The sequence below is a fragment of the Zootoca vivipara genome, chromosome 4 (genome assembly GCF_965207765.1).
Source record: "Zootoca vivipara chromosome 4, rZooViv2.hap1.1, whole genome shotgun sequence".
In the NCBI taxonomy this organism is placed as follows: domain Eukaryota; kingdom Metazoa; phylum Chordata; class Lepidosauria; order Squamata; family Lacertidae; genus Zootoca; species Zootoca vivipara.
Genome location: NC_142587.1, coordinates 68,546,298 through 68,559,974, shown reverse-complemented (window position 1 = coordinate 68,559,974; position 13,677 = coordinate 68,546,298). Strand labels below are relative to the sequence as shown.

The window sequence follows — 13,677 nt, the reverse complement described above, 5'->3', positions numbered from 1 at the left end:
TTCCCCGACCACTGCTCCTGTTAGCTAGGGATCATGGGAGTTGTAGGCCAAAACATCTGGAGGGCCACAGTTTGGGGATGCCTGCTGTTGAGTCTCTGAGACAGGCTCTTTCTCTCCTATTGGCGAGGTCTTCAGAGTCTGTTGAGTCTCTGAGACGGGCCCCGCCCTCGGAGAAGGAGCCACCAGGTAGGTTAGAATTACCCAGCTCCCCCGGCCCTCTAAGGTGAGGGCCAAAAAGTAGTGTTTTACCTGGTTTTTAAGCCACAAGTGTGGCATGCGGCCAATCTATGTGCATAGAAGCACTCGGGTATACCTATGTGACGTTATGGCCAACTTTGAAGGCGATCGGGCAAGCAGTTTGGGAGAATGCCGCGTTTTAACAAACTTGGACCCTCTGCATTTTTATATATATAGATGAGCATTTGGGGTCAGGCTGTCATGTTTCATCCATTTCATCAGCCTGAGATTTATACCCGGGCCTCTTTAGCTCGGCAGTAGCTTGATAACACAGAATGACGGGAAAATGTTCTACCACACGGAGTAAAGATTAGAGGCAAACAGCAAATTGTTTGCATGCCAGCCTTCTAGGCCAGTGGCATTTCAGAGGCTTGGCATTTCATCTGGCAGATGGGGTGACACGGAAGATTTTAAATTGAGGCAAGAAATGGCATTCAACCAGCCTCCAGCCCAGATTTGAAAGGTTTAATTTAGAGAGCCTGCATATAGAGTTGGTATGGCATTTCTGGGCAGAAGAACCAGAGAGCCATTATCAATCTCTTATGAACCCCCTTGAGTTGCTGATACATGAAGATATTGCTGAGGCTGAAATCGATTGCCTGCAAGCAAGAGCAGGTTCTGCTGTGCTGGAGATGGTGAAGGAGGCGCCTTACAATTCAGGCTGCATACAAATGCACACACACCACATTTAAAGTACATTCAAAGCACTTCTGGTTTTTTTGGTGAGATTCATGCATTGCAGGGGGTTGCACTAGATGACCTATGGTGTCCCTTCCATCTCTACAATTTCTGTTGACTCTATGACGTTCCCCAAAGAACCCAGTTTGTTGAAGGTGCTGGGAACAGTAGCTGTGTAAGGCAAAACTACAGTTCCCAAGATTCTTTGGTGGGAAAGCAATGTGCTTTAAATGCATGGAGTAAACAGACCCTCAGGATGCAGTCAGATGTGGCGGTTAATGTTTCCATCTCAGCTTTGCATTCTTTGCTGCATCATCAAACTGCAGCTTTTTATCAAAATACAAGTGGGCATTGTGTGACACAATAGCTGGTTGTGTGGCAATGTCCCTCCCTCCCCAGAAATAAGGAACAAGACACAGTGAAGTAAGTTTAAGTGGGTGAAAAGGCCACAACTTTATTGGTTAAGGATGTTGAGCGGTATTGGCTTAGGCATTGGACCCTAACCGACTATATCCGACTGTAACCCGTGTGTTACAGTCTGGGAGAAATTAACCACCAGAAAGGAGCCCAGTGATATGCATCTACTGAGACACCTCCTGTGGCCACCGTTGGGGGGTGCCATAAGGCCCTGACCTCCGTAGGCCCAGGACAAAGCTACCGCCCCCGGAACCCCTTTAACGGGATTAAATCTCCAATTTCGGGCAGAGGATGACGTAATCTGCCCCCCATTCTTTATTTATGCAAATTTCCAATGCCTAACCGCCACTCGAGCCCCAAAGGCTCGCCGCCAATACCCTCACACCCGCAACCAATGCTCCAACCCCCTAATTATGTCACCTAACCAAATGTTGTTTCCTTGGGGTGAAAGGTGTACTCCGTCCTCACGATAAAGGGCTGCTTCAGTGCTTACTAGCTCTGGGTGGGAAATTATCTGACCATTCAAATCTAGGACCCTGCGTAATACAAATGAGTTCAATAGCCTCCTGGTTCTATTCAATGCCTTTGAGCAAAGCCCATCACGCCAAACGCGCCTCTGCAACAAGGCGGACCACAGCAACGTCATCCCCGGAAAAGAAGCCAACAGCTTGTCAAAGTTCTCAAAGATATTCCATTTCAAGTCCACTGCGTTTCGATACGCCAAATCATTCTCCCCCAGCTGTATGACCAGCGCATGGGGGGGCCCAACTGAAGCAGCCCTTGCCAAGACAGCAGGCAGGAGTTCTTTCCACTGCATTCCATGCCTGGCGATCCATGATACTTTGACAGTTTCTGGGAGGCCGAGATCACTCCCAAGACTGGTTTCAATTGCCCTTCCTTTGGCCCAATGCAAAATGCTGTGACCCGCAATCCACACATTGATGTGGCGCCCATCTGGAAAGGAAACAATGGCAGACAGGGGATCAGTCGATGGCAGACCGGGGAGTGAGGGCTTGCGGCTAAGAGGTGGGGCACAGGTATCCTTTATAAGCATTGGACTTCCACCTTCCCAGTTCTTGAATCCTTTCAGCTGAAAGGCCCAAGTGCATCGCGGAGGTTGCTGCACCGATACGAAAGGAGTGGGTGGAGAACTGGCTCGGGTCAACGCCACACAGTGAGAGGGCCTTGCGTAAAACCTGTGTGAACCAGGAGCGCGTGATCTTAGAACTGTCATGGTGGATCAACAGTGGATCTGTGCCAGCCGGTCTCAGATATAGGAAGTGCCTGAGGTCCCTTACAGGACAAGGGCCTTGGCCACCTGCTGCAGGGAGGCGAATGGTGGCCCCTAACCCCCGCTGATCCATTTTAGAACGGCAAATGTGCACTACTGCTAACAAACTAGATAGGGATACATCCTGCATCCTGATCCCTCGGGAGGATCCATCGGGGTGGTCCTCACATACTACTTCTCCTACTCCGAGGGCCCCAAAGTATGCTAGAGAGAAGGCTGCGGAAAACAGGCTCGCCTCATAAGGGGACCAGCAAAGGGATGTCAATTGACTGTGAATCTTGCACAGCAGGTCAAATGTAATGGGTCTCCTGGGGTCACCGGCTGGCGGCTGCAGCCTGCGCCAACCTTCCATGGCCCTGCGCAAGTGAAAGTTATCGCAAGGGTCCGAGGAGTACAGGGATTCTAGAAGAAAGAGATCGCTGCCATGTGTATGTTAAGTGTCTTGGCCGCACGGCCCAACTCCCTTAGGTGAACCACATATTGCATTACCTCCCCCTCTGTGGGGGGCCCAAAGGTGAAGGGGAGGGACCCTTATTTCTGAATTTAGAAAATTCAGTCCAAACGCGTTCGTAAGAGCTCAGTGTCGAGGGGGCAACTGATGCGAATACTCCCTTCAAGATTTCTCGCTCCCAAGGCTCCATAGGGACTCCATGAACAGCTCTGGACACCGCTGCGCCTCCGGTGCCAGCGAGCGGAAGCGGTCCACCTGGAAACGAGACAACACATCGGCGATATCATTATTGACCCCAGGAACGAACTTGGCGGTGAAATGCAAGTTTAGCTCTATACTGCGCAGCACAAAGGTCCGCAGAAGGGGCAGACACTCTCGTGGAACGGGATGATTGTCTGGACATCACGCAGACCACCGCTTGATTATCGGTCTGGAAGCAGACCCGGCGGTTCCTGAATTCCTCAGCCCCACAAGTGTGCCGCCACCACGATTGGGAAGAATTCTAGGAAGGTTAGCTACTCCCACAGCCCATTGAGGCGGGCATCACGATGCCTCTAGTAACCCCGGGAATAAATGTGTTGGGAAGGTGAAGATAAACTTAAGATGAAGCTGCCCAATTGTGTGGAGCGGGAGTGACATGCTCTTGGACTGCTTTGCACGGCCACCAAAGACTGCTCGATTATCAACCCAAGGCAAACGTGGTGATCTCTCAAGTCCTCCATCCAAGGTGAACTGGAACTATTATGAAAGAAAATTCAAAAGGTTAAATAGCATGCAATAGTAACCAAGCTAGCATCATGCACATGCAGGTGTCCGTGAGAGAGACCTGATTGAACCAGACAATGTGGGAACAATCTCAAATTGCCCTGCCAGCATACCTTAAGAAGAGGACTGAAGCCCAGCTGATGCACACCCACCGGTGCAGGCTCTAGAGCCAACTGTAAATCCCTGACATTTATGTTCTGGGCGAAAAAGTGTGCCATGCCATGGGCAAGGTCAGCACATGCTCCAGGAAGCCATACCAGCCATCAACACTTCATTGTTTTGGAACATCGTATGGTAGTAGCAGCCAGGCTCTAATTTATTGGAACTCAAATGTTTCCTGATTAATCTGGTATGCATGTGCATGAATGGCATACAGGCATTCCAGCCATCAACTGGGTGCCATAAGAATGATGCATAATAGCCTACTATGCTAACCTAATCAGAGATCCCATACTGATAAGCTGGAGAGGTCGTACCGTATAGCTGAGGCCAATACCTGACTTGCGAAGTTCAGGAAACCCCAGAGATTGAAAATACCTAAGAGTTAAAGTATTATTATAGTTATTATTGCAGTTATTATCATTATAGTTAAAATTATACTTGTTGTATATATTATTCTTATTATTGCTATTATTTGTGTGTGGGGAAAATAAAGCCCCCTGCCACCTTGAAAGGACTGCTTACCCCTGAAACAAGAGGACGCCGGACGGTTCCCTAAACGCTCCTCGCAATCATGCACATTCTGACAAACTATATAAGATAAATTTCATACCTCAATAAGCTGCTAGTTGTACCGGAACCTTTATAACTGATGTCTCTGGTCACCTAGCTTTGGAAGCAGCACGAAATATGGTGTCCCAGTTACAAATATATACTGTTAGAAAGCACTTAGAAACCAATGGCAAAGCTTGGAAATGAAAAAACAAAACAAAAAACATTAGACCCCCTAGGATATGCAGCTGCCCCGCATGGGGATCAAATTGCAACCTTGGCATAATAGGCACCATGCAACAGCGGTATTCAGGAGGGGGGTCTGGTACAGTACCGCGTACACTGGCCTAGGCAAGCCTGACTGAGGGCCTTCTCGGTAGTGGCACCCGCCATGTCGACTGAGGGCCTTCTCAGTAGTGGCACCCGCCCTGTCGAACGCCCTCGCAGCAGATGTCAGGGCAATAAGCAATTATTATACTTTTGGAAGACAGCTGAAGGCGGCCCTGTTTAGGGAAGTTTGTAATGATTGATGCTGTACTGTTTTTAATATTTGGTCGGAAGCCGCCCAGAGTGGCTGGGGAAACCCGGACAGATGGGCGGGGTAAATAATAGATTATTATTATTATATAAATTATGCAAATATCACCACAATAACAATGCATTAAAGGGGTGGCGCCCTAGCTCAGTATTGTTTATACTGAACCGCAGCCGAAAATAGGGAAGAGTACATATAAGCAAAAGAGAACATATGATTAAAATTATTGCCATTTGGACAATTTAAACTAAAGTGAATTTCATTTAAATATTCATTTATTATTATATTATTATTATTATTATTATTATTATTATTATTATTATTATTATTATTATTAGATGTCAGGGACAATATAGATTGTAGTGGATCCGAAAAATGTATCCCACAGGAGCAACGAACGCTTAAATGAATTCAGTTATTTTAAAGAAAATGACACAAATGAAGGCAATGAGAGTGTCAGGCTTAATGCTAAAACAGGCCAAAACAGTTATTGCAATTAGGACAATTTAAGCTAAAGTGAGTTTTATTTAAGTATTCATTAATTTATTTAGTATATTATTATTATTATTATTATTATTATTATTATTATTATTATTATTTGTCAGGAACAATATAGGTAGTAGTGGATCCGAAAATGTATCCCACCGAAGCAATGGAAGCTTAAATTCAGTTATTTTGAAAAAAGCAGATAGATAGCCTTCAACTGAACGTAATGAATTCCATGTAAATTAAGTTGTGGAAAATTGGTTCCACCAGCCCCTTTCAAAATGTCTATTAACTTATAGTAACTGCAGGAAAATTAAACGGAATAATGCCCACCGTGTGAACAGGCAACACCAGTTAGCCAAAACATAATTGAAGTAATAAAGGTATTTATCCAAGGTCACGAGTTCGGATAAGCAGCAGGTGAACAGGATGACTGAAGATTAAATGGCATGGTCACCAGAAGAATAGAATATTTAACTCACGCACCTCCTGCGCTGGCTAGACCAGCCCTTAAGTGTTCAAAATTAAAGACCCCGACGCTGTATCTTTAAATTCTTGCACCAAAAGTCTCTTTCTTAATTATATTCCCTATAATCAGGACTGAAATGATTTCAGAGTGTCCTACTTAAATAAAGTTACAGTTATTTAGTTTCCACATAAAGACAATCCCATAAATTAAATACACCTATTATAAACCTGGTTATTGTAAAATCAAATTATGTTTGTTTAATCTCAAGGTAGGCGGATCTAGGCTAAATGTGCAGGTCACCGTGGTAAAGCAGCACCAATAAATGTAATATTTAAATCTTATGAAGTAAATTTGAAGGTATTCACCCCCCCTTTTTTATTTTAATGCAAGGGAAAACTAAAGATAATGAATGGTTATACGTAAGGATGCTAGCTATAAATCTATAGCAGCCTGCTGTCTACGTTTCACAACCACAGCTTGCAAACTTTCAGCAATATAACACTTGTAGCAGTCACAGATAAGAGAAACACAAAGTAGCAATGAAGTAGCCTGCTGAGTTACGGGGACAATGTAACATTGTTACAACTACCGCTGCTGGCTCGGAAAATGCCCAGAGAGAAAAGGCATCCTCTGGTGCAGCAATAAGGTTGCAGCCCTCGTAAATAGAGCAATTAAAGGCTCACGAAGCCACCAGAAAGGCAGAGTGTAAAATGCCGGTCCTAACGACCCCACTGCCTTAAAGTTATAGCTGCAGAAAATGCGGGGGTGGGGGTTGTGAGATAAGTGGAAAGAAAGTAAAGGGGAACTTGAAAATAAATCCCTTCTTACTTCCAACGAGCATACAAAACTTGCCAATAAGCAAATGGACTGAAGGCAAAGCCTGCTTGCAGATTGCAGCTTCTTTAATTGCAATTTGTTATTAGTAATTCCACACAGCCCTGCAGTACTGGAGGGACAGTGCGTGCCTCTCCTAAGATGGCCGCTGCTGCCAGACTACGTGGCCACACTTAAAATGGAGACAGGCAAGGAGTTGTAACCATGACAACGATACAAAACCCAGGAACCATGCTCCAGCGCCCGGGAATAAATAAACTGAACGCAGGAATTAAAGGAACCGATTGGGGGATTAGGAAGAGGGTTCCCGAAGAGGCTGAAAGGCAGCAGCGGATCATTATGGGCAGGGAGCACAGGCAGGAGCTAGCTGCAGCGCTCAGTAACGCTGAAGAAATATAAACAAAGCATTAAAGAGAAGCAAGCACAATCATGCAATTAAAGGGAGCTTGGGGGAAGGGAAAGAAGCTGAAATCTCAGCAGCCTAGTCAAACACTCTGCAGGAAAGGCACCCTAACCCTAACCCTAACCCTAACCCTCAGTAACCCGGCAAAGGGAAAAACATTCAGCCGTTCCCTCTAAGCGTTAAGCTTTGTGACATTAGCAAGCAGAGGGAAAATAGCAACGGAGATTAGAACTGGCTATCAAAGGGACAGACAGCGAATGAGGGGGGTGGGGTGGACAGCTAAACCACGATAGCAACAAAGTAACCCTCGGCAACACTCCCAAAGCCAAAGCTACTGCAGCACGAAGCTGCTAATTAAACAAAAGGCAACTAAATAGGTCGTGCCGCTCTGGCTTCTTTTGCAACCTTAAAGCAGAGGTGAATTAAGCACATGTAGCAGCAACCTGATACAAAACAAACACGCACACACTAGTCAAGGGGAATGTAGCCTTTAAAGGTAGCTCACGAGGAGGGATTTGTTTTTTGTTCTTTAGAGGCAGAGAGAAATACGAAGGGCTAAATGAAACACCACCGAAAACATACGATACCCTACAGCAGCTGCTCCTTGCTCTCACAGGATCCGTCGGGATGATCCGATCGCTCAAGGTGCCGGGCGAAGGAGAGGCAGAGTTCCCGCCTCCAGCCTGGTTTAAACACGGGGGAAGCCCCACCCGGCTGGCCCTATTGGTCAGCCGGGAATGACGGAGGCGGGAACCCCCATCTCGCGAGAGGGCTGAACTCTCAGCCCCCTCGCAAGGGTCGAGGCAGGCCACGCCCACAACACCACCTCCGTAAAATGCGGAAGTGGTTTTTCCTAGGACATTGTCACCCCCCCCCCTTTATGCTCACTCATGCCTCTGTTCCCGGCAGGAAATAACAGTATGTCAGAATACTACCACAGATTTAATCACATGAGCAGCAGTGGCACAATCCATGAATGTGGTAGGAAAAGTACAGTGCAGAACTCCTAAGATTTTTTTGATTAATGGGGTTGCAAACAGATTTTTTTTCCCCTGAAAGCATTTAACACAGAAATCAGCACTAAACTCCTGTTAGCTTCCACCAGGTTTCCAAACATAACTTTTACATCACGTGAAGATCACTCAGTGTCAGTGAAGGTCTCTATGTTGCTCTGAAGACAGAAATATGGCAGACATGCTTCCACACCTCATTTTGATATATGATGAGCATTGATTGTCTCTTTCAATGCATCTAGGCAAAAATACCTTTGTTCATGAACTCCACAAATACATAAACTGAATATGTCCCCTCTTTTTTTAGCCAAAAAAATGACTCCTTTGCTTACATATTTTCTCCATTGGCTTTAATTAAGCTTACCCTAAGAGGCTTTTGGTGGTAGATAACCTTGTTAGTTTAAAGAAAAGCATACACACCAGGGATTGTTCTCTGTAGCTTGCCCATCATTTACAAAGCCTGGATTTAATATCTTTAAGCTTGTCTGTTTGGGGATTCACTTTATGTAAACAGCATTTATATAAACTGCTCAGCAGATTAGAGAGGTAACTCTGTCACTTTAATTTCAGTGTTGCTTTCCAGCTGTTTTGGTCAAGCTTCATGGCTGGATTTAGCGTATTCATGCAGCAAAATGAAAATACATCTCGTTGCTAAATCCGCTTCAGAGCAGTGAAGAATAGTAGTAAACAAATCAAATGTAAATTTAAAAAGCTACCCCACTTGACACATAAAAACAAAAACATCTAACACACCAGAGAAAATGCGAAACAGAAATGTCATTCACGGTTCTGGTGGTTCTGCATTATTTATTTTCTTATTTTATTTATAAAATACATTTCTTAATAGAAATGAGAGCTCTCTATCAATCTATCAATCCATTTCAGCAACTATACGAGAATGGCAGAGGACACCCAAGGCAGATCTCCCCCACCCAAGATTTGCCAGATGTAGTTATAAGGGAGATCATATCTGTTAAAATGAATTTTAGGAAGCTGGCCCAAGGTCAGCTGATATTATCTGCAAAATTGGAAAGGTGAGATGTATTTTTTTTAGCAATGCATTTTGCACTCCTAGGCTAGAATCCCTACAACCAGTAAGGCAACATTATATTTCTTGTAATTCCTCTCTCAAAGACTGCCATGGAAAACAGCCTTGTGACAAATTCTCTCCCATCTCTCTTGTCACTTATTCCATGCCTCAAGGCCATCCTCACACAGTGTGGGTCCACAAGCATCTGCACATCATTGGCCACAACTAGAGGGAGTAAGGCAAGATATTGCTGCATTTGTTTTCATAATTAAAACCCTTGCTCATTTTTCTTATGCATTTGCTTAAATTTCATTTGTTTCTTTATTCATTCATTTACATTTTGATTTGTTTCATTACTTACATTCGTTCTCTCTCCCCCTTTTATTTTGCCACCAGAACTGATTTCCAGAATCCCCTCCTGACAGCCACTATTATTTTCTCACAATTATTCCCGCTATTATTTGCCCAGGGCATTTGAAGGGGAATGTGGCAGCCGCCCTCTCCACCAACCAGCAAGAATACCCCAGAATGATGCAACATCTGGGACAGTCTCAGAAACTCACATGCAAATTCCTGGAGTGGCCCCAGACCCTTTAGAAAAGCCATTGCTCAGTGGTAGAGCAGTTGCCGTGCATGAGGAAGAGAAGAGAACAAAAAATAAATAACCCAGGGGGAAAGACTGTATAGACCAGGAATAGCCAACATGGTGCAATCTCCAGATATCATTCAGTTCCCATCAGCCCCAGTCAGCATGGCCAATGGCCTGGGGATAATGGGAGCTGTTGTCCAGCCATTTTTGGAGGGCACTAAGTTAGAGGAGACTCTTGAGAGTCCCATGGACTGCAAGAAGATGAAACCTATCCATTCTGAAGGAAATCAGCCCTGAGTGCTCACTGGAAGGACAGATCCTGAAGCTGAGGCTCCAATACTTTAGCCACCTCATGAGAAGAGAAGACTCCCTGGAAAGGACCCTGATGTTGGGAAAGATGGAGGGCACTACCAGTAGGAGAAGGGGATGACAGAGGATGAGATGGTTGGACAGTGTTCTCGAAGCTACGAACATGAGTTTGACCAAACTGCGGGAGGCAGTGGAAGACAGGAGTGCCTGGCGTGCTCTGGTCCATGGGGTCACGAAGAGTCGGACACGACTAAACGACTAAACAACAACAACAAAGGTTGGTTACCCTTCGTATAGGCTATTATAAATAATATAGAAACAATAATATTTAATTAGCCGTGCATTCTGTGTCAAAGTCCACCTCCAATCCATGCACCTAAAAATGATGTTCCATAGCTGTTGCGGAGGATAATGGAGTGTGCTGACCTTCTCCAGCAGAATGAATCCATTCAGCAATGCTGCTTCTAAAAGAAGTGTGGAAATTACCCTATTTTTAACCTAACGTGTTGTAACCTGCTCTGTTTTCAATTGCACTGTTACACTATGACCACTTAAGCCATGTGAAAAATGAGAAATTATTTCTCTGTTATTTAGAATTATTTCACTCTGTGTTGGGCAAAAGAATCCTGCATTGCAGGGGGTTAGACACACTAGATCATAGCTGCCAAGTTTTCCCTTTTCTCGCGAGGAAGCCTATTCAGCATAAGGGAAAATCCCTTTAAAAAAGGGATAACTTGGCAGCTATGCACTAGATAAGCCTCATGGTTCTTTCCAACTCTACAGTTCTATGATTCTATGATTTCTTTGCACCTATATGCATTTCATCCTAAAGCTTAAGAGAAAAAGATTGCCATCTGCCAATATGAAAATATTCTTTTTGTTTATGCTTGTGTGCCTGCTGAGTGACTTGGAAATGAACTACCTCTGCACTCTGTAATCTGAGACTTCTGCATGAACTAATCATCATTATTGTCATCATCATAACACAAAGGAAAAGCGAGAGACAGAGAGAGAGAGAATGTGTGTATGGGGGGGGGGTGTTAAAAGAAAAAGCTAATTCCAGTTTTCCTGGTAAGTGTTGTAAACTCAAGTTTCATCATGTCACATAAGGCAAATGATGGCACAATATACCAGGCGGCATTACAAAGAGTCACCCACAAGGAAGAGAAAGCACACAGGGCATGCTTCAAAAGGCATTTGGGGAGTTATATGATACACCTGGCCAGGGACGTGGAAAATCTGGTATTTACATTTGATTCATGCTTAAAAGGATGCTCTTATACCATTATTTCCATTAGTTAAAGACAAATAGGGGGGAACCACATGATATGCTTATGATCTATTATGTGCTTGGTGAACCGGTGGAATGTAGAATTCTGCTTACCTTTACAGAGAGAGGGGGGGGGGAGAGAGAGGGAGGGAGAGGGAGAGAGACAGACCGACAGACTAGATTGGGCAGCTGGGAGCACAAAGTTCCAGGAAGAGAGAGGATACAGTACTGGGTCTAGAAAAGCAGTTTCCCATAGGAATGCATTGGAAACAGAAAAATTCGTAAGTCAAGTAAACCGCATCTAAAATTCGTAAGTTGAGAAAACCCCATCTAAACTGCAACAGTTTTCCTTTCGGATGTTGAAAAAAACGTAAGCGTGCGGCCATTTTTTCATTCGTAACTCGAAATTTTGTAAGTCGAGTACTTCGTAAGTCGAGGGACCACTGTATATATAATCCTCCAGTTTTAAAACTCTACTCACAAGCAACCATGGAGGAGATATAGCTTGGGACCAAGATACCTAAAAAAACATTTTGCCCCTTCTCAAGTCAGTGGACCTCCATCTTATCAAGAGGGGATTTGCTTCTGCGGCGCCAGAAATAGTGTCTGCGTGGACACAGACACCGGAAATAGTGTCTGCGCAGACGTGATCCAGCCCACAGAGCGATCTCCACGGGAGTGAACCGGCCCAGGCGAGGTAAACCTTGCCGACCCCTGCTTTACACTTTTGAATTCCCTCCCACTAGATATTACAGGTTGTTTTGTTTGTTTGTTTGTTGTTTGTTTGTGTTTGTGTGTTTGTTTGTTGCACCTACTGTGTACCTTTCTCTGTCAGCAAGCCTTTTAAGTGGAGATCTTTTCCCCAGGATGCATCTGTACTGGAACTATTTTAATTTTTTTTTTTATGTTAGAGTGTTGTTTATTTTGTCTCTCTGTGTTTGTGTTTCTTACATAGGAAGCTACCTTGCAATGATTCTGACCTTGGGTTGCCATTTGGGGCAGGTTTTTTTCCCCCAATTTGGCAAAATTCCCCCCTGATGTCATTTTTACACCCAAAACCCATTTTGCAATATTTTCTTTCCAGCAAGCTTTTGCTCTTTTCAATGCTAAGGTTTTTCTTTTGTTTAGACTCCCTTTATTACTTATTAGGCTTAGGAAGTTCTGGCTGTTGTTATTAATTAGTTGTTTTTATCACAAAGGTGAACTCAAAGTGACTTACAGAAACAAACATTAAAAACCAAGTATAAATGTAAGACTAAAATGTTCACTGAAGAGATGTATAAAGCTGGAGATCCAGCTCAATCCATCCCACTGGAAAAATGAACAGAAAATTAAGATCGCAAAACCTGGGTGAATTACCAAAAAAAAAAAAAAAAATAGCCTGGTGACTAAAAACAGATAGTGATGGTGCCAGATATGCCTCCATGGAGACAGCATTCGACAAACAGGGAACCACTACTGAGAAGGTCTATTCTCATATCACCACCCTTCGTGTCTCCTTCAGAGAAGGGCCTTAGATAGTGAATACAGGGTATGAGTTGGATCATGCATGGAGAAGCAGTCCTGAGCTGCATAAGACTTTATAGGTCAAAACCATCACTTTGAATTGGACTTTGAAGCCAATTGGTATCCAATGCAATTGTGCCAGGATTGTTTTACTGCTGCTTTATGTACACTTAGTGTTGTTTTTTACTTCGTCATTTTTGTTGATGGTTTTATGGTTTTGTTTTGTTTTTCATTGTTGGCATCTTCGTTATGGGTGGAGGAGATGTGAGATATAAATCCCCCAAATAAATATCAATAATAGTACGAACCACTGACCACCACTGCTTAATAACTGCTTATTGGCAACCACTGAGAGTCAGTAGTGGAGGTAGGGGCATCTCAGTAAGCCCTATGCTGGTACATGGTTGCTGATTGGCGGTGAGGGCTCAAGACATTTTGCTGCCTGAAGCAGAGCCCAAGCAGCAGCTCACACATGCAATGCTTTGAAAAGTCTTGTGCTCCATTCTGACACCAATTTCTGCCTTCATTTATTCCGCCCCACCCTATGGTACCTCCTGAAAGATCTCACCTCACTCCAGCTCCGCTGATTGTCTAGCACAGGCTTCCTCAACCTTGGCCCTCCAGATGTTTTTGGCCTACAACTCCCATGATCCCTAGCTAGCAGGACCAGTGGTCAGGGATGA

At 44.4% G+C, this 13,677-nt stretch overlaps 1 long non-coding RNA gene across 1 annotated transcript; it reads right to left on the bottom strand.

The window, feature by feature from the left end:
- Positions 1–1,338: 1,338 nt before the first annotated feature.
- Positions 1,339–8,112, bottom strand: LOC148685991 (uncharacterized). The gene is made up of 2 exons (XR_015949654.1): positions 7,865–8,112; positions 1,339–4,376 (listed from the first exon to the last, which is right to left on the bottom strand). It is a non-coding gene; the product is annotated as an uncharacterized LOC148685991 (long non-coding RNA).
- Between the last annotated feature and the right edge of the window lie 5,565 nt (positions 8,113–13,677).